General features: G+C 35.1%; 1 pseudogene; it reads right to left on the reverse strand.

Annotated features, from left to right (window-relative positions):
* Positions 1–25256, reverse strand: part of LOC145280296 (uncharacterized) — a 43891-nt pseudogene that overhangs the window by 13113 nt on the left and 5522 nt on the right.

Raw genomic sequence — 25256 nt, forward strand, 5'->3', positions numbered from 1 at the left:
AGCATCCCCCATAGATTGCGAGAACTAAAGGACAAAATAGGGGAAGCGAAAGTAAAACTAAAATTTACTTACCTACTCTCTTTGATTATATGTAAAAAAAAAAAAAAATAATAATAAAAAGAATGGTTTAGGAATTGAGCAATTTTGTTGATTTTGACAATGTTTTTCAGGAATCTGAAACGGAGCACCTTCGTCAGCATTAGCGAGTGGGGGCGCCTCAGGCAGTTAGCAATAAACTAACTCTTCCTCAAAGTGGGAAGGCAAAGCCAGGGAAGGTGTACCTTCTACGGCTACCCAGGATTAATATCACAACATGCAAGATATAAGGCCATCGAAACGGACGCGCTTCTCTCGGACTGATTGTCGAGAACGGGTCCTCGACAGGTATTCACCAGTCCAGAGGCTCTAAGCAACTGAAGCTTTGGAGAGACTTCACAAAGATACTGTAACTTTAAAAACAAAGAAAGAAAGAAACAAAAATAGCTCGTAATTTGTGGGTGTCCGCCGGTCAGAACGACAAGGACCACCTGATCATCCTATATGGATTGATGGATAGCGAAAGCTGAATTGTAAAGCAAGGGTTACGCAATCTCTAGCCACTTCTCTTCTCCCTTCAATCGGCACTGCTTGATTCCATTGGCAAGAAAAAGGTCAGAGCGACTGAAAACCATGCTAAGATAAGCAGAGAGCACATAGACACGCGGGATTTCAGTGATCTAACGGGAACCGTTATGTCAACGTGATTATGCCGTATTGCGACTTATTAAGCTGATCTAATATAATGTTCTTCTATGGCAGATTTTAGGATCTTCACTAGCATAACCTGAAATCGTTTTCTGAAGAGAATTATATTACCTCCTTCCCCTCAATCCCCGATTCAAAATTGTGAGGCCGATTATAAATCTCACGGCAGTACTATCCGCGATAGCCCCGTTCAAAAGCTGTGCTCTAATAATTCTTTCAGAAAATAGCAAACACGCATGCGCGCGCACACACACACACACATCACATCACATCACATCACATCACATCACATTTTCTTTTAATTAAAATTCAATTTGTAATAGCAGTAAATAAATAAATGCATGATGTTAGTTTATAATCGTAATTATTGCATACCTTCATTCGAACAGAAAACTTTCAGTTCTTGTAATATTTTAGTTATTCATTTTTTTTTTTAGTTAGTTATTTTTCTGTTGAAGCACACTTTCGAGGGAGCTTAAATTATTGATACTGGATTTCTGAATGAAAGGAAATAAACTAACACACATACACACATGTGTGTGTGTATACTTCTATAAATTTGTTTTATGTATTAATATTCATATTAAAAACCATTTTACCTATTTATTTAAAAAGAAAATACAACTTTGTTATATATGGGTCGTGGAATTGCATTCACTAGCAAAAGATCTAACTAATTCACATATTCTTTTAAATATTCATTTTAATTAAATCCCTATTAGCTTACTCTGTTTTCTTATGGGATTATCATCTTTAGTAATCTATTACGTGTAATTATATTAATGCAGATGTTCTACATGATTTATACTTGCGTAATTTTTGCGTAATAAGTTTATAGTAAACACAAACCTCTTATATATATATATGTGTGTGTGTGTGTGTGTGTGTGTGTGTGTGTGTGTGTGTGTGTGTGTGTGCGTGAGTTTAAAAAAGTTTGCCTACCAAACTCCCCTGTTAGTTTTTGGTTTACAGACATGAAACTAATACATAGGTATTAGAACTCATGTGAAACTTTATATTTGGGTTTAAAATCGGTGCAAAAGTGTGCAAATTAAAAAATATGTTAGTTGCCAGATGAAGGTCGAACGACGGCATGACGAATATGCATGCGTGACGTAATAGCTATTCGTTCATGTTTTAATTTTTAGACTTGCAGAAAACAGGCTATCATAGTTCAGGCATTAACGTCAAAGGAAAAAGTAATTCGTAAGCTAAACGTTTTGATTTCCATTCTCGCTGGTGGCGCACGAGCATTTTTTTAAACCTTTTAAATCATTACTATATATTGGGTCCAATATGATATAATAGCAAATACGAAGTCTGCATTAATCAAAATATCATATTTAAATGTATTTTACGACAGGACAATACCGGGCGGCGTGGTAGTATATATATATATATATATATATATATATATATATATATATATATATATATATATATATATATATAAGCAACGTTGTGTTTGGTCAGTACTAATATGAGTGACCATTTGAGAATTCCAGGTGCTGTATGTGTTCTCTGCTTAACTCGGCATTATTTCCAGTCATTCCTGGGCCTATCCTTGCTACTGTATCCAAGTAGTGCCGATTCAAGGGAGTTGTGGGTGCGATTGCGCAACCCTGGCTTCACAATTACACGCGCATCTATTTTTACAAGGATGCCCATTGTCTATTGGAGCCGAACGAAAGCATCGATATATAATTGATATTTTTGAATGTTAGATGATATATATGATAATTTCCACAATTAAACATGACCATAACTCACGCAACGTATAGAAGCTTCAGATCGGAACTTCTAGACTCGAGTTCTGTAACTCTAGTCTAGGACTTTCGGTGAAGGCCATGTAATATGGATGAAGCTTTTTGCCATTTTATGGACCGACTTAAAAATAACACGCCTTATAATACCTCTCTTTCTACTATAAATCATTTTTAATAAAATAAATGTGGTTCCTACTGATTTAAAGCAGTATCATTATTATTCTGTTCCATACAACAGCTTCGTCTGTGTTGAGTAAATACATCAGGTTCTTTTCCAATTTAAGTATCATCTCTAGGACTCTTCAGAAGTTTAAAAAAAACGTATTGAATTATTAGGTTGGTGCAAAAATAATGTCGGTTTTTTTGATGTTCAACTTCAAAATCATAACCCCTTTCATTATAAACTTTATTAATCGTAATAAGAACCATTAGAATCGACACATTTTTGCCAGCAAGAAATAAGTTTATTTATCCCATTAACATAAAAATCTGGAGTTCTGGAAAAGATGAAGTCATTGAAGGCATCATCTCGGCTTTTGAAGCCTTTTTCGCGCAGGAAGTTGTCAAGATGCTTGAAAAAATGATAATCGGTGGGCGAGAGGTCCAGTGAATATGGCAGATGAAGCAGAGTCTTGTAAGCCCAATTCGTTCAGCTTCTGCAGGGTCAGTTGACCAACATGCGAGCGAGCGTTGTTATGGAGGAGAATTGGTCCCTTCATATTGACCAATCTCGGGCACATACGTTGGAGCTTCTGGTTCATTTCGTCAATTTGTCGGCAGCATTTCTCCGCTGCAATCGTTTCGCCCGGATTCAAGAAGTTGTGAGGTTTGAGACCGCCAAACAGTTACCATAAGCTTTTTTTTTATGGTGCAATTTCGACTTTGGGAAGTTGTGGCGCGTCTCCGGCATCCAACCACTGTGCTGAACATCGCCGGTTGTCGTAGTGGATCCACTTCTTATCACACGTCACAACCCGCTCGAGAAATAGGTCGTTTTTGTTGCGCAGAAGGAGCGTAGAAGACATCTCAAAGCAACATTTTTTAAAAAAAATTATCGTTCAATTCATGCAGCATCCATTATTCAATTGTTTTGACTTCCCTATTTGCTGTAAATGGCGAACGACTGTTGAGTGGTCGATCTCAAGTTTCAAAGCAACTTCTTGTGTGGTTTTGCGAAGATCGGCTTCAAATATTTGGCCGCGACCGTCTTCATCTTCGAGGCTCTCGTCATCATTGCAAAATTTCTTGAACCACCGTTGTGCGACACATTCATTAGTGGTTCCTGGGCCAAATGCATCATTGATATCACGAGCTGTCTCGGCAGCTTTTCGACCTAGTTTGAATCGGAACAAGAAAATCGTGCGGATTTGAATTTTGTCCATGCTATCGAAAAGCCTATAAAAAATGAATGAAGAAAAGAACAGTAATTAATAACACGATTCGATAGAGCGAAAAACGCGCTACAAAATCATATATTACATTGATATATATATATATATATATATATATATATATATATATATATATATATATATATATATATATATCATAGGTATTAGTAAGATATATGAGAAAACGATATTGTTTTTGTACCAACCTAATATACATCTCAAATCTTTCTTTCATTTCACCATCCTTCAAAGGTATTTTTTTGAAAATCAAAATTCATCCTTCCGGAAGTTTGGGCCATTAATTTCCGGTCATGAGGGTGATATTGCTTTTGTATTAACCTTTCATATATCGTAGACGTAAAATTATTATTATGGCGACTAGCGATGTTTTCCTTCAATAAGTGTTTTCTCTTATATTATCCAAAATATTATTAGCTTACTATTATTTTATTTATTTAACCATGTAGGAGGCAGAGATTAGAACGATTGTGTGTGTGTGTGTGTGTGTGTGTGTGTGTGTGTGTGTGTGTGTGTGTGTGATATTAATAAAGTATATGGTCAATGAAACAATGACATTTAAAGAATACAGACGATTTTAAAGTAGCAATAACAAAGTTATTTAATTTGGTTTGGTTGTTTTATTTTACGGCATGTCAACCATTTTTGGATTATTTACTGCCGAAGCCATAATTCGGAGAAAAAGGTTTTATGCTTCCAGTTCTTTATTTCTTCAATTATTTATTTACGGAGTTTGGTTTGATTTTAATGACGAATCCAATAATTTAATTTCAGTTTTTCTTTACGATTTAAGTTCTTTATACGTTCACCTCTTTTATTCATGACGTTGGATTTGATTATTTTACGGCATATAAACCCTTTTCAGTTTAATTCAAAATCTTGTCATTTTGATAAAAGTGTTTTTTTTTTTTATGCGTCAACTTCTGTATATCTTCAGATATCTGTTCATGCGGCTTGCTTTGGTTGTTTTGCAGAGAGAAATCGTTGTGTTTGTTCTTGGCTTTGCAAAACATGGTTGACTTTTTGCAAAGGGAAGGGGAAAACTAGGACATCAAAGTTGGGTACATTTTAGACCAGGAAGCCGATATCTTCATACAACCTAATCTAGTAACACAACGAACAAAGTTGTAAAACAAACTGATTTCAGACGCTGTATGAAATGACTACTCTGATGATTATTTTGCAAAAATGCTGGAAGGACAATTATATGTACTAGCAGGACCCGTGGAAATTCCACGGTAGTTAAAATCTTGTAAAACACATCAATAAGAAATTCCTTATTGTTATATTACAAAAATGAACGTATGGAAGCAAGTAGAACAAACAAAGAACTGTAGTTAAAACCTTTATTGATTGCCAATGCGATCGTAACTGATGCTGTTGATATTGTCAGGAAGTGCTGGTGATGATTGAGGCGGTGACAGGGACGTCGATCAGCTGCTTGGAGTGAGAATAGTGGTCAGTCAGCAGGTTCTGAGGAGTCAGACTGTGAATTTAAAAAGAAACTGTGTGACATTGTTGACATCGATTTTGTGAAAGTTCTGATGACCCCAAGTTGTTTAATATTTCAGGACATCTTGGATTACATGTATAGGTAAGGAATAGGTCTGGCTTTCCATATTTACAGAAAACTGCCATTGCATCTTGATACAGTTGTTGAAGATTCCTAGGACTTCCTGTAAATGAAGATGGTAGAATAACTGGTACACCAGAATCGCCATCTTCATTCCTTGCTAAATGATCCATTAAGCCAGAATATTGAGCAGTTCTTGGTTGACTTTGATAACTTTTAATGAAGTTAAATAAGCAACCGTCAACTTTTACATATGAAATAGACTTTTCTATTAATTTTAAATTTTATTCAATGAAGATTTGGAAATTCACAAATATTTTTTAAGTCGAATTAGTGATATAGATTTCAATTAATGCATCACAACTTCCTGATAATATAAATAGAACACTTTGAATTTTCTGTACAAAAGTTTTTTCCATAAAAACATTGTAATCTGTTATAATATTCAGACTCTTGTGTATTACATGCATAGAAAATGAAGTGTTTCTGTAAATCTTACAAAATACAGTTAAATTTTGATTTTTCGATAATCAAAATGATGTGAGGTAGGTTAAACAAACTGTACACTACGTTTTCATCAAATTATGAATTTTAAATATAAGGAAAGCAATTAAAAAAATTTTTTTTTCCAAAATCATATTTACATCCAAGTTAATTTTTAGATTCCATAGCTCTTCCTGATTGTTTTCATAACACTTCACGGTAAACAATATTCTTAGTACATGTTACACCACGCTTTCTGCCCTGATTATCATCTCTATGCAGTTGCATTACCTTAAATTTCACACTGTGCTTAGATCGAGCTCTTGAACATGCCACATACAGCTGACCATGAGAAAATACAGGTTGTTGAAGATATATACCAACCTTATCCAAAGTTTGGCCTTGTGCTTTATTGATGGTCAGTGAATATGCTAATCGTATTGGAAACTGTATCTGATGAAATGCAAACGGAACATTTGTATCACTTGGCTTTAACTTAATTCTTGGAATGATAACTGTGGAACCTCTATTAGATCCATTAATTAAAATAGCAATGATGCTGTTTTGATGACATTCTTTTATTTTCATCCTAGTTCCATTACAAAGTCCTTGATTTATGGATAAATTTCGCAGTCGCATTACTATTGCCCCTATTTTCACATTAAGTCGGTGAGGTAACATTCCAGATGGAGTTAATGAATTTATGAACTCGATAGGATAATTTTGAAGTTCAGCATCATCATCGGAGATGTAATCTGCACTTAAATATGTATTTATGCTTCCGGGAAGATTATTTAGAATTTCTACATTTACTGTTAAACATTCTGTATTTTTTAGAGTCATGATGATTCAATTTTCCATTTCTTGAGGGCTGCAATCAAATATTTCTGAGATTAGAGAACCATTACATACCGAATAGTCAGGAACATCTATGGCATCTACAGGAACGTCATTAAGACTGCTCGTTAGTGTACCATTACTAAGATGAAGGAGCCATCTAGAAAACTCCTGTTCATTTATGTTAGTTCTGACGTTTTGTGTTAGTTGTAATTGACTGAAATGATGCTACAATGGACATCTTTTAAGACATGTGTCTATAATAGATGTAGGTGATCCATGTGGCACTACTGGCAAAATTTGCCTGAAGTCACCTCCAAGTATGAGAAATTTTCCACCAAATATTTTATCGTTACCCATTATATCTTGTAAACATCTATCTATAGCAAGCAGTGCATGATTAGGTATCATAGAGGCTTCGTCTATGATGAATACCTTTACATTTCTCAAAAAAGAAGCATGCTCTGATACAGGAGAAACGTTACAGACACCGGTTTCTGTCAGAGGTACAGGTAGTTTGAATATACTGTGGAGTGTTTTCCCTGAAGTTAGTAGCATTGCAGCAATGCCGCAGTGGCGGTTACAGTACTGCTGGAGGTGAAGTAATCATATAACATGTTGAATAAAAAGGTTTTTCCTGATCCGGCTGGGGCATCTAAATAGAAGCAAGTGTTGTGTGGGGCTTCTTTTTCAGTTGCCATGACAGCCTTGATTATAGTATTAAAGACCTCTAATTGTTCATTGTTTAACAATTCAACATTAGGCCCGTTTGTATTTCGAGTCATATTATCTATTGGAGGATCACCTGTTGGTTCAGGTAAACCCATTGCCTGGCAAGAAGAACCATGCTCATTAAATATTGCTGTTATCAAATGAATAACTTGGGGGATATGTATATACACTGGCCCCCGCCCTTTGCGGCCCGGGCGACAAGATCAAAGTGTGGTATCTGCTCCGACAGATACTGCAAGCAAAGACCATATGTGGGGGTAACCCCACATATCTACCTTGGTCAATGTAGGGGCAACTCTTCATACCAACAGTTCCTATCCAACTCCCATTTCCCACCCATCGGGAGCTGGTCCCCATTTCCCTCCTCCTCCCTCTCTCTCTCCACATTAAAAAACGGCCTTGTGCCTAATTTGCTCAGTGGGGAAGCAAATAAATACAAACTGGGGGATATGTATAATATATCCACCAATCCACTACACTTTACCGTAAAATTCGGCTAAAACAATTGTTGGCGAATTACCTCCTTTGAATCGAATCGATATCGTCTGCTTGTGACAATTGAAGCGAAAACCTTATTAGGTATTAAATGCTAAAACATTTTAATACAGCTGGCTAATTGGCTATAAAGTAAGTTATTCCGATCTTTGATCTAACAGTTTAATTAAAAAAAAAGAGCTTAACATTTTCTTGTATCTTTTTTTTTATATTAAGAAAAATGTAAGCATCATGCTGAAATAATAAAAATGCCATTCTTAATAAGGGGAGAGGGTTTGACTATTCTAAATCTTCACCTAAATAACCATTTAATGAAAAAAATGTTTAAAATGTTCTTGTATCTTTTTTATAATTTTTGTTAAATAAGAAAAATCGGGTTTGTATTACTGTACACATAGATTCGAAAAAGTTGTCAAAACAACAAATATATAGCAAATAAATGTTATCAAAGGCAAGATAAGTTACTTTTCTACCTAACTGGATATATTTTTTGTGTTTTTATTCAGTGTAACATGTTTATTCAGATCGAAAAACATGCAGTGTTTACCGATGTATTCGAAAATTCAAAATGGCGGCCGACTCTCTCTCGGAGAGGGTAAGTTTGGGAAAAGATATTATAAATAATAAACTAGACAAAATACTGTTAGAATTCGCTCAATATATGTTACCGTGACATAAGTTGACATATATTCGGTTGTTTTTTTAATAGTATTTTGTCTAGTTTATTTTTTATAACATCTTTTCCCAAACTTACCGTGTTAAAGAGACAGTTGGACGCCATTTTGAATTTTCCAATACATCGGTAAACACTGCATGTTTTTCGAGCTGATAAACATGTTACATTGAATAAAAACACAAGAAATATATCCAGTTAGGTAGAAAAGTAACTTATCTTGCCTTTGATAACATTTATTTGTTATATATTTGTTTTTTGACAACTTTTTCGAATCTATGTGTACAGTAATACAAACCCGAAAAATCAATAAACTTTGATTGTATCAAAAGTTTACAGTTATCAAAGGTGCCGAATTCAATCCTGAACGAAGGCAGTGAAAAAGTAACATTGAAAAACAGAGAATCAGCAACTATGTCCCAAAGCCTAGCTGGAGTCCGAACACGGTACCCCCGTAATAATAATAAAGGGTTGGGTTCGAGACTTCTAACAAACCGTTCACCTGACGAAGGCCGGAGGGCAAAACGGCCGAAACGTTGTGACAATAACAACCAAGATGAGGAAGTCAGTCCGACAATCTCAATCAATGAAAACAACTCATCTCAAAAATACAGACAATTACTTTGATAACACTATTGTAAGAATCATGCTGAAAGCCATTCTTAATATGGGGAGGGGGGTTAAGTATTCTGAAACTTTACCTAACAATGTAAAAACAATAAGGGAAAAATATATGTATGAACAATAAATATTTCTTCAGTTAAATAAATTATATTGTAAATCATTAAATAAGGAATAAATATTTATTTAAACCATAATTATTGAAACAGTATTTTACTGCATAAAAAAAAGGTTATGGGGAGAAGGGTTAACTATTTTGAACCTTCACCTAAATAGCGATTTAATGAAAAAAAAATTTAATGGTCTTGTATCTTGTTTTTTATAATTTGTTTTAAAATAAAAAAAATAAAAACTTTGATACCGCTATTGTAAGAATCGTGCCGAAAGCCATTCTTAATATGGGGAGGGGGTTGTATCTTTTTTATAAATTTTGTTAAATGAGAAAAATCAATAAACTTTGATAACGCTATTGTAAGAATCATGCCGAAAGCCATTCTTAATATTGGAAGGGGGTTAACTATTCTGAAACTTTACCTAACAATGTAAAAACAATAAGGGAAAAATATATGTATGAACAATAAATATTTCTTCAGTTAAATAAATTATACTGTAAATCTTTAAATAAGGAATAAATATTTATGTAAACCATAATTATTGAAACAGTATTTTATTTTACTGCATAAAAAAAAACGGTTATGGGGAGAAGGGTTAACTATTTTGAACCTTCACCTAAATAGCGATTTAATGAAAAAAAAATTTAATGGTCTTGTATCTTTTTTTTGTATAATTTGTTTTAAAATAAAAAAAATAAAAACTTTGATACCGCTATTGTAAGAATCGTGCTGAAAGCCATTCTTAATATGGGGAGGGGGTTGTATCTTTTTTATAAATTTTGTTAAATGAGAAAAATCAATAAACTTTGATATCGCTATTGTAAGAATCATGCTGAAAGCCATTCTTAATATGGGGAGGGGGTTAACTATTCTGAAACTTTACCTAACAATGTAAAAGAAATAAGGGAAAAATATATGTATGAACAATAAATATTTCTTCGGTTAAAAAAATTATACTGTAAATCTTTAAATAAGGAATAAATATTTATTTAAACCATAATTATTGAAACAGTATTTTACTGCATAAAAAAAACGATTATGGGGAGAAGGGTTAACTATTTGGAACCTTCACCTAAATAGCGATTTAATGAAAAAAAAATTTAATGGTCTTGTATCTTTTTTTTTTTTTTGTATAATTTTTTTAAAATAATAATAATAAAAAAACTTTGATACCGCTATTGTAAGAATCATGCTGAAAGCCATTCTTAATATGGGGAAGGGGTTAACTATTCTGAAACTTCACCTAACAATGAATTAAAAATAATGGAAAAAATATATGTATGAACAATAAATATTTCTTCAGTTAAATAAAATATGCTGAAAATCTTTAAATAAGAAATAAATATTTCTTTAAATAAATTAAATTGTAAGTAATGAAACTAAGTTTTTTATTTCATATTAAAAAAATTGTCGTGTCCATTTTTTATAGTATTTAAATATGTATGCTCTGTCGGTGGACATTAGAAGATGATGACTGCCTGTAAAAGAAGCAAATAAAACAGACAAAACATAAATAATAACTATGTAAACAACGTGAAGTTGTATAAATGTTACAAAATTACTCGATTCGGCATTAAATAACACGAAAAAAGATTGATATGCCGTAAAACAAAAGCAAAACAGAACAAGACGTAAAATATGTTTTGACTATGTTACTCAGTGTATTTGCGAATGGTGACTTTGGTTATTTATTTAATAAAGTCATTCTTGACTTTCGTAACATTTATTTCGAAACATATTTTTTGTTGTGTAAATAAAAAGTAAATAAAAAAAAAAAACATAAAGTGGCACACTGCCACAGTAAACAAAAAAAAAAACGAACTCGTAACGGTAAATGTAAAAAATATATTTATTACTGAATAAAATAGAATAAACGTTCCTACAATAATGAACAGAAGGCATCGTTAAAAATGTAAGTAAAATACTATTTAAACTGTGGAACGATACCTTCTATGCATAATTGCCTTTAAAATAATCCGGAACCATAAATAGACAGTTATTATTATTATTTTTTTTTTGTTCGGGAACTTTTGGGAAATACTTCCGCACTAGGCATAAGCATGACGAATCCTAGTGTGGATGAAACGCGGAATATTCTGTCTAGCTTAATTACCATATATATTTTTATAACTTACTAATATATATATATATATATATATATATATATATATATATATATATATATATATATATGTGTGTGTGTGTGTGTGTGTGTGTGTGTGTGTGTGTCCAAAAAGTCACTGAAGGGTTAAAACCATTAATGATTATCTCTTACTCAAGGAGAGCAGGGGGCGTTCTAAAAACATCCGTTTCCCGTGAGTCATCCTGTATATACACTTTCACCTCCATTTGTGTTTCCTTTCCGATAAATAAATGTGTTTAACTCTTGCTAAAGTGTTTCTCAACATATTTTATTACACCTATGTACTTATATATATATATATATATATATATATATATATATATATATATATATATATATATATATATATATAGAGAGAGAGAGAGAGAGAGAGAGTAAGAGAGAGAGAGAGAGAGAGACATTAAGAACCGTCGATTTCAAATCCAACAAAAGAATCAGCGCTTGACCGATCTTTATGGATTCTTCCCATCATTCGTTTCGTCAAACGTGGTCTATATTTAGTTTTATTTTATGTATAAGGAAAAAAAAAAGAAAAAAGAAAGTCCTTCGTGAAAATTCAGATACTGCCCTTTTATGAAATCCTTGCCTATTTCCCATATTTCAGTTTCATAGGATTAAAAAATAATAATTTTAACGTACGTAACCTCACATTTGAGAATTTTAAATATTTCAGAATCTACGTTAAATTTGATCCAAAGATATTTGACACTAATTGAGTACGACGTCATGAACTTTAACTTCTTCCTAATACCCTTTCAATTTAGTACAATTTCAACTTAGTACGCCTTTAATTAGCAATGCTCCTTGAATTTCAGTTTCTTCTGTAGCTTAATCCAGAAATTGTAGACGTATTCTAGAATCAAAATTTGGATAGCTCTGAATTTTGTGAAATTTCAACAATATGTATCAGACAGCATACGGCATAATCGTGTTGACACACCGGTTCTCGTCATATCACCGAAGTTAAGCAACGTTCAGTCTGGTTAGTGCCAGATGGGTGACTATTTGGGAATTCTAGGTGCTATATGTGCTCTCCGCTTATCTCGGCATTGTTTCCAGTCGTCCTGTACATCCACTTCACTTGCTACTGGTACTTAACAATGTCGACTCAGGAGAGATGTGATTGGAGATCGAGCACCCCCTGCCACAAAAATTCCACGCTCAGGCACCCCTTCGTGGGTATCCATAGTCTGTCAAAGACTGAGGGAGCCCATATTAGACAGCAAGCAATAAATAGTCCGCAAATTTTCCGTTCTTTTGGAGCATATAAATGGTTTTTGTGAGCATAGTATAGAAGAAGCGTCCCATTTGAATATCCAAATATTTCAAATTTTTATTTAATTTTACCTATAGTCATTAGACACAAATTAAGCAAGTTTTCATAAATTTCAATTCCGTATTAATACATATAAAGCCTTAAATTTGTAGACATTTTCTAGAATTGTAATCATGTAATGAATTTTGATCCAAATTTGAATAAGGATTCTAAACGTAAGCATTAGTAGGGTCAGTATTTTTTTTATTGGAGGACTACGCCAGTAGATAGAGATTACGTCAACTAATATGAACTTTTAGTGTTTTATTAAATGCAAGTCAAGATTTCATGGCGGCGGGTGGAAATAGATCTAGTGCACCTAGCGAGTAAGGCGATAGGGTCAAAGGTCAGCTCCCTAGGAAAAAAAAACACGTTCAGAAGCAGGATTCGGTTTGTTAGAGGGGAAATTGCGTGACGTGTCGACACAGACTTTTTAAGGCAGTTCGCCTCGATGGAGCTGTGGGACAAGAGGTATCCATATAATGTCGGCGTCTAAAGTCAATCTCCTCGAGGGCGTCGACCAATCTTCAAGTAACTAAGGTTGTTAAGTAAGAAGAAATTAATTTTAGACTATTTTTTATGTAGGACTCATTTTTCGGTCTCTCCTTGTGGACGAATCTTTTCTCACAAATAAAACCTTTAAATCGCTAAAAAGTCTCGTTGTGTCTCCATAATAAATTTTATCCGTTTTGAGTCAAAAAGCTGATTAATAGCCACACACACATGGAAAGTGACGACCAAAGAATCGAAATAATACGAATTCTTTAAAAAAAAAAGATTTTATATCGAGGTTAGAATTTTAGCATTTTGGACGAAAAATAATTTGTTACTAGGGTCTCACAACTTATCAAGGCCCTCAAACCATTCAAGGAATATGATATAATGAGTGTCAAGAGGTCAGTGAGAGAACACCATGATGATTAGTAATGATTATAGTGATTGGCAATAATTTATTTATTTAAGAAGGCAGTTAAACTACAATTAATTTACATTGGACTTGCAAACAGCTACGTTGTAATAAACAGGGATACAGTCCCGCAGTATTGTGTTCCGCAGAATGCAGCCCTCGGAAGAAAAGACTTTTTCGTGGTAGTTTCGTTCGTGAGAGATGGGAAAACTATTGATAGTTGATATAGATAGATTAGTTATGGTGTTTATGTTGTACAGGAGGTATAGATTGAAGTTTAGTCGAGCACTTGCTATGAAAATAACTAAAGAGTACATGTAATGCCGTTGTTTCGCTCGAACCGTGTTCCTTACACTTCGAACTTCTCTCGGACTCCCACGCCGTCTGGTACCGTCGCAAAAAAAAAAAACAACAAAAAAACAAAAAAACAAACAAATAAAAAAAAGGAAAAAAAAAAAAAAAATCACACTCGGCATTTTTTTTCTGTTTTATCACAAGTCATTTATTACCGATACTTTCCAAACAATGTCTGATTCTTGTTTATTTTTACTGTTTATTTCGTCTGCCATGAGATTTTAGCAAAACCCTGTCGTCTCGACACCAGCTTAAAAATATATCGCCGCCATCGTATATTTCATCCGTTAGCGTTTTTCTTTCTGCCGACCACGTAGAGTATTTTCTCTCCTTTTGTTGTAACGCAAGCTCGCACACGCTTGCTAATTTGCATACGCCCTTTAACGGTTACTGCAACTAATATTTTTGCTAGCCAGCTATCTTTCGACTCCTGCTCATATTTCTACACGCGACCGCACGCGCTCTGTTACATACATAAAGATTAAGAACATCTTTTATAAGAGGAAGTGCTACTAGAGAGGAGAAAAAACAACAGTATCGAAGACGGTTTTGTACTCTTACATTATAGGGAACGATGCTTTGGGCAGCACCTCCTCGAATGTTGCCACAATACTTCCTCGTAAGACGTATTTGGCTCATATAAAGATAGGAGATTAGTAAATAATCATCAGAGACATATGTAAAGAAAACCTCATTAATTGTTCTGTGTTTCTTAATTGTTCGCCAGCGATCACTAACGGGTGCAGAAAGAACGGTTTTGTTGAAATTCACAAGTCTTTTACTATATATGTGTCTCTTCGTGCAAACTTGTTTAACGTTTGTTGAGCATTCTTCCATTTTGATATATTATGGATATATCTTGTTTTTATATCTGGTAAAAGCACATTAAAATATATATATGCCCGCCGCCAGACCATCCTGACATACACTTAATGAAACACTCAAAATTCATACTAGGTGGCATAATTTATACCTACCGACGTATGGCCCCAGTATATCATAACCCTAATAATACTTACGTTTAGAATACTTATTCAAATTTTGATCAAAATCTATTACATGATTTTTAACCCTATAAAATGTCTAAAATTTAATGCTTTATGGATCTTAATACGGAATTGGAATTCATGAAAGCTTGCTTAATTTGTGTCTAATGACCGGAGTATGACAACAGCATATTCTTTTCCTTGTTTTGATTCTCAAGTATATATCCATTGATACTGGTAGAGTGATGTGGTTCTTGGTTGATTAATTGTGTCTGACTGTGTCGGATATATACTCTAGAGTCAAAACTATGAAAAGAATATGCTGTTGTCATAGCCCTACTAGGTTAAAATACCACTAGGCTATCTCGCGCGACTGTTGAATATATCACGATTTACGTAGATGTCATTTCGTTATAACTAAATATTTAGAGATTTTAAAAAGAATCGGAATCGCTAATTATATCGAAATCTGGAGAAATATTGGGATGGTCTATTAGACGAGAATCTTTTTGCCTTCCTGTTTCATTTTTCTCACATTGCGAGTTTATATCTACTCTATCGTTATTTTCATGGTAAAAGCTCGACTAAGCTACAATCTATGCCTCCCCCGGTAAAACATTCGCAACAAACACTCGTCTAGCTACAGCAAGTGCCAATAATTTCCGTTACTTTCTATCAACACCTAAAGTCAAAAGGAAAACTCAATGAACAAAGTTTCTTTCACAGAACTGTCTGTATATGAAACACAATACCACGAGGTTGCTTCCCATCTGACTGCAACAACTACTACATAGCCCTACTATGGTTAGAATTAAATACAAATCTGAAATATTTGGATATTCAAATAGGAGGGCTTTTTCATACATTGATTCCTAACACCATTTAAAATATTTAAAAAACCAAAACAAAAAAAGAAACGTCAAATTTGCGGACTACTTATTGTTTGATGTCTAGTATATATTGCTAAAATTTCGTAAAAGTCTGAGGAATAAGAATTTTCACGAAAGGCTTTTCATATTCCAATTTCGATCAAAATCCATTACATGATTTTAATTCTAGAACATGTCTAAAATTGATGGATTAGGCTTAATGGGTCTTAAGAAGAAACGTAAATTCAAGGAACATTGCTAATTTAAAGCTTACAAAGTTGAAAGGTCATAGGAATAAAGTGAAGTTCATAGAATCTACTCAATTGGTGTCAAATATCTTTGGATAAGATTTCATGTGAACCTGGAATATTTAAAATTTTGAAAGGGGAAATTGCGTACTATCATATATATATACATACATATATATATATATATATATATATATATATAAAACATTCTATTCGTAGTATTCAATTTTTGTTTTGTATATTTTAATTATTTTACTGATGGTTTTTAATGTCTGTATGACGAATTTGCTCCGTATTTCTCTTAGCTACGGTGTGTAAAATGTGAAATTAGTATTACCACTTCACTATTCTAACACGATTTTATCACTATTTTAATACTAATTTGACGCTATTTTAACATTATTTTAACACTAAATTAACACTATTGTAGCATTAATTTAACAGTATTTCAACACTAATTTTGATGAACATCGAAACTTCTGTTCAGTATGAAATAAAAAGAAAGTATACGTTGTTGAAGCTTTTTGAAATTGGGTCAGAGAGTTCATCTATTTCCCTTTAGTTGAAGATAGCGTAATCGCATAGAACAGCTCGTTACGACTGAGCAGAAAGAATTTTCGACTTGGGGCTCCGACTGTAAGCAAATAATGACAGTTACAGTGGAATTGGTACGAAATGTACGGTGTGATAGGGTGGGGCCTGGATGCAAGAAACAACAGTGAAGATATATATATATATATATATATATATATATATATATATATATATATATGAAAAAGAGGGCTATGCTCGGAGATCGGTGTCTAGGTATTGGGTAGGAGGCATATTGGCAGAGGACACACGGTGGAGAGGCAATATATAGAAACATACCCCGCTCTTCTAGCTATTGTGGCATGTTATTATTATTATTATTATTATTATTATTAAGTTCTTCTGTCTTTAAAGCATGATGCAAAAATGTACTACAAAAATGCAACAATAAAGAAAGCAGAAAAACATGGCATTTTCTACGCATATTATTTTTTATCAACCGTTCCCAAGTATTAGAAAATGTAATGGAATTCTTGACATATATATGTCAGTGTGGGTATATATATATATATATATATATATATATATTATATATATATATATATTTGTAAATATAAAATGCTACAGATGAATCAGGGAAAACGCAAAATAGCGAACAGCATAGAATAGATGTACGCACTTGACGAATGCGACGACTATAAATATCTAGGAGTTGTAGAAACGGAGAACAACAAATCAACAGAGATTAAACAAAATATTAGAAAGGATTGAGAAAAACGAGAAAGTCTCTTGAAACTATTTCATATTAGAAAAAAATCGGTATTTATTTAAGAATTAGACTTACTTATACAAGTCGGATTTCTCGGGGGGTATTTACGTCGAGGTGGTACAAGGGCATATAGTTCGTCAGGCAGAGGAATGCAAAAATTCGTCGAATGGACAAAAGTTGAAGCTTAGATGACAGTTCAAGACCTATCAGGTTGGCGACTCTTTTTGAACCCTATCCAGGAGTGAGAGACTAGTAGCAGATGTACCAGCTCAGATGGGACAACAATACTCCATACATGGCGAATGGTGACCTTGTAGAGATACAGAATACTTTCAGGTATAAATACCTTTCTAGCACGCGAGAGAGAGAGAGAGAGAGAGAGAGAGAGAGAGAGAGAGAGAGAGAAAGAGAGAGACCAGCTTCTTTGCGGCAGCCTTGACAATGCTCTCGATGTATCTGTTCCAACTCATGTTCCCTGTGAACGTTTAGGTAGTACTTAATGCTTTCCATCGAATTAATAAGTAAGATTTCGATAACTATCTCATTTTGATTTTGTCACTTTGACTTTGTTGTAGTCAGATGGGAAGCAACACCGTGGTATTGTGTTTCACATACAGACAGTTCTGTGAAAGAAACTTTGCTCATTGAATTTTCTTTTTGGTTTTAGGCGTTGATAGAAAGTAACGGAAATTATTGGCACTTGCTGTAGCTAGACGAGTGTTTGTTGCGAATGTTTTACCGGGGGAGGCATAGATTGTGGCTTAGTCGAGCTTTTACCATGAAAATAACGATAGAGTAGATATAAAATCGCAATGCGCGAAAAATGAAATAGGAAGGCAAAAAGATTCTCGTCTAATAGACCATTCCAATATTTCTTCAGATTTCGATATAATTAGCGATTCCGATTCTTTTAAAAAATTTAAATATTTAGTTATAACGAAATGACATCTACGTAAATCGCGATATATTCAACAGTCGGGCGAGATAGCCTAGTGATAGGGTTTACGCCTCTTACCATGGGGTCCCGATTTCGAATCACGCTAGATTGAGCCACTCTGATGAGTCGTAGATGACGAAACACGTGAGAGTGGATAAATATATGTTAAAATAACACATATGCTGCTCCCCATTTGGGGCTACCAAAGTGGTCAAAGGGAAAAATTATTCCCAACTCGCATTTAGGTAAAAATGCATTTTCATATGAATAATTGAATTCGTTCAACAGGTATCGAAAAACAAACAAACAACACCTAGTTATATTGTTGTGACTTTTGTTTAAAAAATGATCTTTAATCTTATATAAACATGTCATATGTGCATTGATTTTGCAAACTCTAAAATACACTTGTAGGGGATTATCCATAGTTTTTAACTTTACTGATAATTAAATATCGATAAATATTTATTATTTTATTATCAGTACGAGCAATGAAAAACAAGTGAAGCATGCATGGTCCCCCATGTGTGCACAGTGAATAAGGCATAAAAAAAAACGACTAAGTTTAGCATTGCCCCCCATTTATCCCTCAAAGACCCCCGGGGACGTCACATCCTGGTGAAAATGAACAAACGGTGCAGTTTTACGCTTTAACATATGTAAATTGGAGTTCATGCAAAAAAAAAAAAAAAAAACCCAAAAAAACAAATGAATAAGTCCATCATTTGCTCCACCCCCCATTTAGGCCCAAAAGTCCCCAAAACCTTAAAATTATTATTTAATGTATTTATTTTAGTATTATTGTATCTGTACGTAATTTCTTAAGCACAAATATAATTCAGAAATTTCGAGAAACGTAAAAGAAAAAAAATGCATGCTGGGATTAGCTAGTCCTCCCCCTACTTTTACCTATATAAATCTTAGAACTCGTTGATAGAGTACGATTTACGAGTTTAAATGATGTGAACGAAGCAATTTCAGGGTTAGTTCTTTTTGTCCCAGCAACATACAAGGGAGAAATGTCTACTTATAGTAAGGTTAAATTGTGTTTACTATTATTAATCATATCTGATACGTAATTTCTGTATATTACATTACAAATCTACGCATTAATATGGGAGCGGAGACTATCTTCAAATATCATCCTAAATTGGAAATGGAGCAACGGACGTATATTAAGTAGATATTAATAAGTCCCTCATACCTATTTGTTCTTTTTTTTCTTTTTTTTTTTTACTAACCTTTTATTTTTAAGCTTTTCATTTTTTTAACGGAGAGTAGATGATGGACTGTGGATGTGTTATCGGCAGCTCCGGTAACTCACGCTTCTCCTTATTTGTTCCTTAGTCCTTAATTCCAATGAGTGATTTTTCTGATAAAGGTTGAAGAAAAAGCTGCTTTTTAGGTCGGCAGTACTTGCGTGAACAGTAGCTTAATAGCTTCTGTACATTTATATCTGATCTACCTCTGCATTCTATGTTTAAAAAGAATGTGTCCTCTATAGTATCAGACCTGACCGAATGGTTAATTGTAGGTATATACCGATTCATACCATCCAGAAAATTCCAACAAAAACTTTACAGCAAGCCATGTGCTACTGCCATCGCGCACAGAAATCACTTTTTCCATAGCTACCAACGTAATAGATGTACTGAGACTAAAGCTGCTTTTAGGACGGTCAGCAACAACTGTAAAAGAGTAATAAAAAATGCAAGAGAGCTATATGCTCAGTCCGTTAAATCCAACGTAGCTGAGCAGCGGTTTGGTTCCCACCAGTGTTGGCAAATAGCAAACAGGATCCTGAACAGAAGCGTGCGTTCTATCCCAACCATCATTAATGGACTTGAGGTCATCTCGTCAGCATCAGACGAAGCCAAACTATTTGCCAAGAACTTTGCAGCTAATTCTACCCTATGCGACCAAGACCATCAACTCCCCATATTGTCTCCTATAACAGACAATACGCTATGCAACATACAGATATCTGTGCGTGATGTCGCCAAGCTAGTCTTGATTCCAGTAAAGCAACTGGCCCAAAAGACATTCCAATTATAGTGTTGAAAAAGCTTCAACCAGAACTTGCTCCCATATTTACAAAACTGTTTAAGCGTTGTCTTAAAGAGAATTGCTTCCCAACACCCTGGAAAACCTCATCAGTATTCCCTGTATTTAAGAATCCAGGCGATATTTCTCCTCCCTCTCAGTACAGGCCAATAAGACTCCTGTGCGTCATGAGTAAGTTGCTGGAATCCATATCAAATAAAGAAATAGTCAACCACCTCAGCAGAAATAACCTTCTTAGTTACATGCAATATGGCTTCCGTTCTGCTAGATCTACAGCAGATGCGCTAACGGTTATATCTCATAGGATTAGTGAATCTCTCGACAAAGGCTTCCTTTCTAGGGCAATTGCTCTTGACATACCAAAGGCCTTCGATAAGGTATGGCATAAAGGCCTACTTTACAAGATTTCCAGCTACGGTATAACTGGAAATTTTTTCTCAATTATTAAATCATTTCTCTCATAAGAGTAGTGGTTGATGGGCAGAAATCAAAAGCCCACTGTATAAATGCTGGAGTCCCCCAGGAGTCCATCCTGGATCCAACTCTCTTCCTGATCTACACCAATGATCTCCCAAAACACATACTTAAATCATTCGTTGACATCTATGCTGGTGACAGGACCATCTATATCAACACAGCAAAGGCCGTAAATGACAAAGTTCTTTCTGATTCTCTCTCCTCTGATCTTGAGCTCGTGGTACAATGGGGGAAGAGGTGGCTAGTTACTTTTAATGCATCTAAAATCCAGCTTCTATCTTTACATCATCAACGCTCTGATCCCCATATGACATCAATTGAAATGGATGGCCCTCGTCTTGATGAGGCTCGATGTTTTGACAAGATTCTGGGATTGACCTTTACTCCTAATTTGAAATGGAACACGTACATCAAATCTGTTGCGAAGGTAGCTGAAAAATGGTGAGATCCAGTAGATATCTCACTGCTGATGTAATTCTCTATCTATATAAAAGCCAAATACGTCCAAGGATGGAGTACTGCTGCCACATCTGGGCAGGGGCTGCTAAAACATCTTATCCTGACTTGACAGAGTACGAAATAGACTTCGTAGCAGTGAGGGATGCCCTTTTCTCTTCCCTGCAACATCTCTCCCACAGAAGAGACGTTGCGAGCCTGTCTTTGTTTTATCGTTATTTTCATGGCAACTGATCGTCTGACCTCCAATCTCTGGTCCCCCACTCGCCAATCTTTCTCAAAAAACACCCATCTCGCTGAAACCACAGTCAATAATTTTCTCCACTCTTTATCTGTGCCTAAATCAAAACGTAGATTCCATAAACAAAGCTTCTTTCTTAGAAATGCACGCCCGTGGAACTCTCTTCCGTTTTCCTGTTTCCCACCTGACTACAACTTGGATATTTTCAAGTCCAACATAAACAAATTCCTGATAAACCGCCCCTTAAGTAATCCACTTTATGAAATCTCCATTACTAACGATTACTACGATATTATCCCATTGATTACTGCACACGCAATAACCCTTATACCCGAGTGGCATCCGGGCCTTGATAAGTGGTGACTACCATGTAAAAAAAATATATTTAAATTTGAGTTCAGCCCCTATGCAAAGCTGCTAAATAGCCATACACAGAAAATTTTCGACAAATATGGTAAAATAGTCCCATAAGTGGAGGGTTTTTAATAGACCTAAAAGAACCCCTGGGTCACACTATCTCAATATTCCATGAGAATCTTTCACTTAGTGATACAAGCACCAAGTGAAAGATTGTTTCAGCAATCTGTCCCACTAGTATAGACAAACAAAATTGTATAGAAATTAGTTACAACTTTTCAGAAAGTTTTATAAAAATCCCAGGCATCAATTTGTTTTTACTAAGCACAAAATTGTCAATTTTAGCCATTTTAACCTGAAAGGCACTCCTAGAAGGGCAACCAAAGTTTTCCCGAACAATCCGTTCTGTTACTTATTTTTACTAATATCATGTTTAGTGTCAAAAAATTCCAAGGCGAACGAACGAATTGATAAGAGTGATTTTTTTTTACAAGGAGGTCACCACTTATCAAGGCCCGGAAGCCACTCAGGGATAAGGGTTATTGCATGTACAGTACGTTGTACGTTTGTGTTGAGATTTCATAAAGTGTCTACTTAAGGAGGCGGTTCATCAGGAATTTGTTTACGTTGGATTTGAAGACATCCAAGTTGTAGTCAGGTGGGAAACAGGCAGATGGAACAGAGTTCCACTGGCGTGCTGTTCTAAGAAAGAAGCTGTGTTCATGGGATCTACGTTTTTATTTAGGCACAGATAGAGAGTGGGGAAAATTTTTGACAGTGGCTTAAGCTAGACGGGTGTTTTTCGTAAAAGATTTGCGAGGAAGGACTAGAAATTGGAGCTCAGACGAGCACTTGCCATGGAAATAACGGTAAAACAAAGACAGGCTCGCAACGTCTCTTCTGTGGGAGAGAGGTTGCAGGGAAGAGAAAAGGGCATCCCCCACTAAGCCACGGTCTATTTTGTACTCTGTCAAGGCAGGATAGGCAGTTTTTAGCAGCTCCTGCCCAGATATGGCAGCAGTATTTTATCCTTGGAGTACTTGGCTTTTATATAGATGGTCCGCCCTCCTTTTGTCGGGGGGGAAAAAATAAATAAAAATAAAAATAAAATAAAATAAAAAATAAAATGGTACAAGTACAGAGAGTGATCTGGACGTAATTTAGTCACTGCTTGGCTGTCACCGGAACACTGACGTCAACAGCCGGAGTAAGCCGAGCGTCGCCGAGGAAATGAAGCCGAGCGTCGCATAGCATTACAAGAAAAAGAAAAGGAAAACTTACCTTGGAACTTTAAAGTTTTATTATCAATAAAGGAAAATGGTATAAGATATATATATATATATATATATATATATATATATATATATATATATATATATATATATATATATATATATATATATATAATTATTTTTTACTATAATAATTAAATACCTGCAGACACTAGTGTTTCATCCTTTCGGGAATCTTCAGTGCAGGGTGTCACGATTTTTTTTTTTTTATGGAAAAATAATTTTAAACATTTGTTAGTTCAATAAAAGGTTCACCAGTAAGTCCCAAACAATAATTTGAAAGACTTTTTCTTTATTTGTTACAAGAAAAATAGAAACAAAACTGTTGTTTTTTGGGGGGACGGGGCGGGAAGCTTTTTATGTTTGTTTTTTTTTATAGAAAAACGTATAAAGTTGAAATAGGTTTTTTACAAGAAAAACAAAACAAAAACGAAACCAAACTTTTTTTGGGGTGTGTGTGTGTGTGGGGGGGGAGGGGAGAAGTCTTCTTGTTTTTTTTTTGTTTTTTTTAGAAAAACGTGAAAAGTGAAACATTTGTTCTGTTTTTGGGGAAGGGGGTTATGTTGTTGTTTCCTCATACTGTTGGACGGCATCACACGACGACAAAGTGGACGCAGAGGTGGTAGCGGATGTGCAAGGGAACAGCTTGTCATCAAGTGGGTAGCTTTCGGAGATATGTAGACATACGGAGCATTACCAAATCGTTGCCTCCACATAAACTCTAGGAGATATGTGTCCAAAAGTTCCCGGTTGGTTCCGCATTCAACTTTGTTACGTTGTTTCGCTTCCTTCCACATTCGCTCCACATGATTCGTCGTAGCCTTCGTTTCGGGATCTACAAAATGAAGGCTGTGGTGGTTCACCGTCAAATGGCGATACCCTTCTCCCCCACTTTGTTGTATGCCTTCCAACAATCTGATACGACCGTGGTCCCCGGCAGAATATACTGTTTTATTAAGGGAAGGAGGGTTTCTGCATTGCGGTTTGGTACACTCACCAAGAAACCCTCCTTTTTGGCAGGGTCGTATCCACCGAAGACCCAGACCGGTGTGATTAGTCGGCCTATGTTATGTTTTCAGCGATTGAATACTGCATCGTCTATTTCCACCGTATGACCCGGGCCCCCTATCTGCCGGGGATTTTTGAGAAAATATTCTCCACAGATGTCTCTCAGGAAATTTTTCCAATCAGCGATGGTGTGTGATGACCTTAAATCGCATTCACGTTGGAGATCTTTTTTTGTGGCTCGCTGGTAGGCTCACAGGTAAATGATTTTGATAATTGTTGCTATTGTAAGCCTGGACTTGGCGAAAAATGTGCCAGTCCTTAGTGAATTATACGTTAGGCAATTGCTAGCCTGACACCTCCATGCATAGCCATCGCTGACTTTTGCTTTTCTCATAAGCTGACAGTGTGTCCTCATGACGAGCACGTTTTCGACCTTGCCAGTAATTTTTTGTGTTGGCGAAAATTCCAGTACCCCGGCTGGGGTTTTCAGTAGGTCACATAAAAATGTGAAATTCATATATTTTTTTTTTTACACATTTTTTTTCTTCCTGCCCTAAATTTAATAACTTGTGTGTCTTTTCCGTTAATGTAGGAACTGGTGTGTGTGTGTGTGTGTGTGTGTGTGTGTGTGTTTACTTTTTCTTTTCTTCCTCTTCTAAATTGTCGTCTGCTGCTTAGAATTTGCGTTGAAAAACATCGCGCCTCATTTTTAGTGGCCCAGCTTTATGTTACGGCGACGCTCGGCTTACTTCGGCTGTTAACGTCAGTGTTCCGGCGAGAGCCGAGCAATGGCTGAGTTACATCCGGATCACTCTCTGCACTAGTACCAATAAAATAAATAATCAGTTAAAAAGAA

This window comes from Euprymna scolopes, chromosome 7 (assembly GCF_053919585.1).
Source record: "Euprymna scolopes isolate OS-2025 chromosome 7, ASM5391958v1, whole genome shotgun sequence".
Classification (NCBI taxonomy): domain Eukaryota; kingdom Metazoa; phylum Mollusca; class Cephalopoda; order Sepiida; family Sepiolidae; genus Euprymna; species Euprymna scolopes.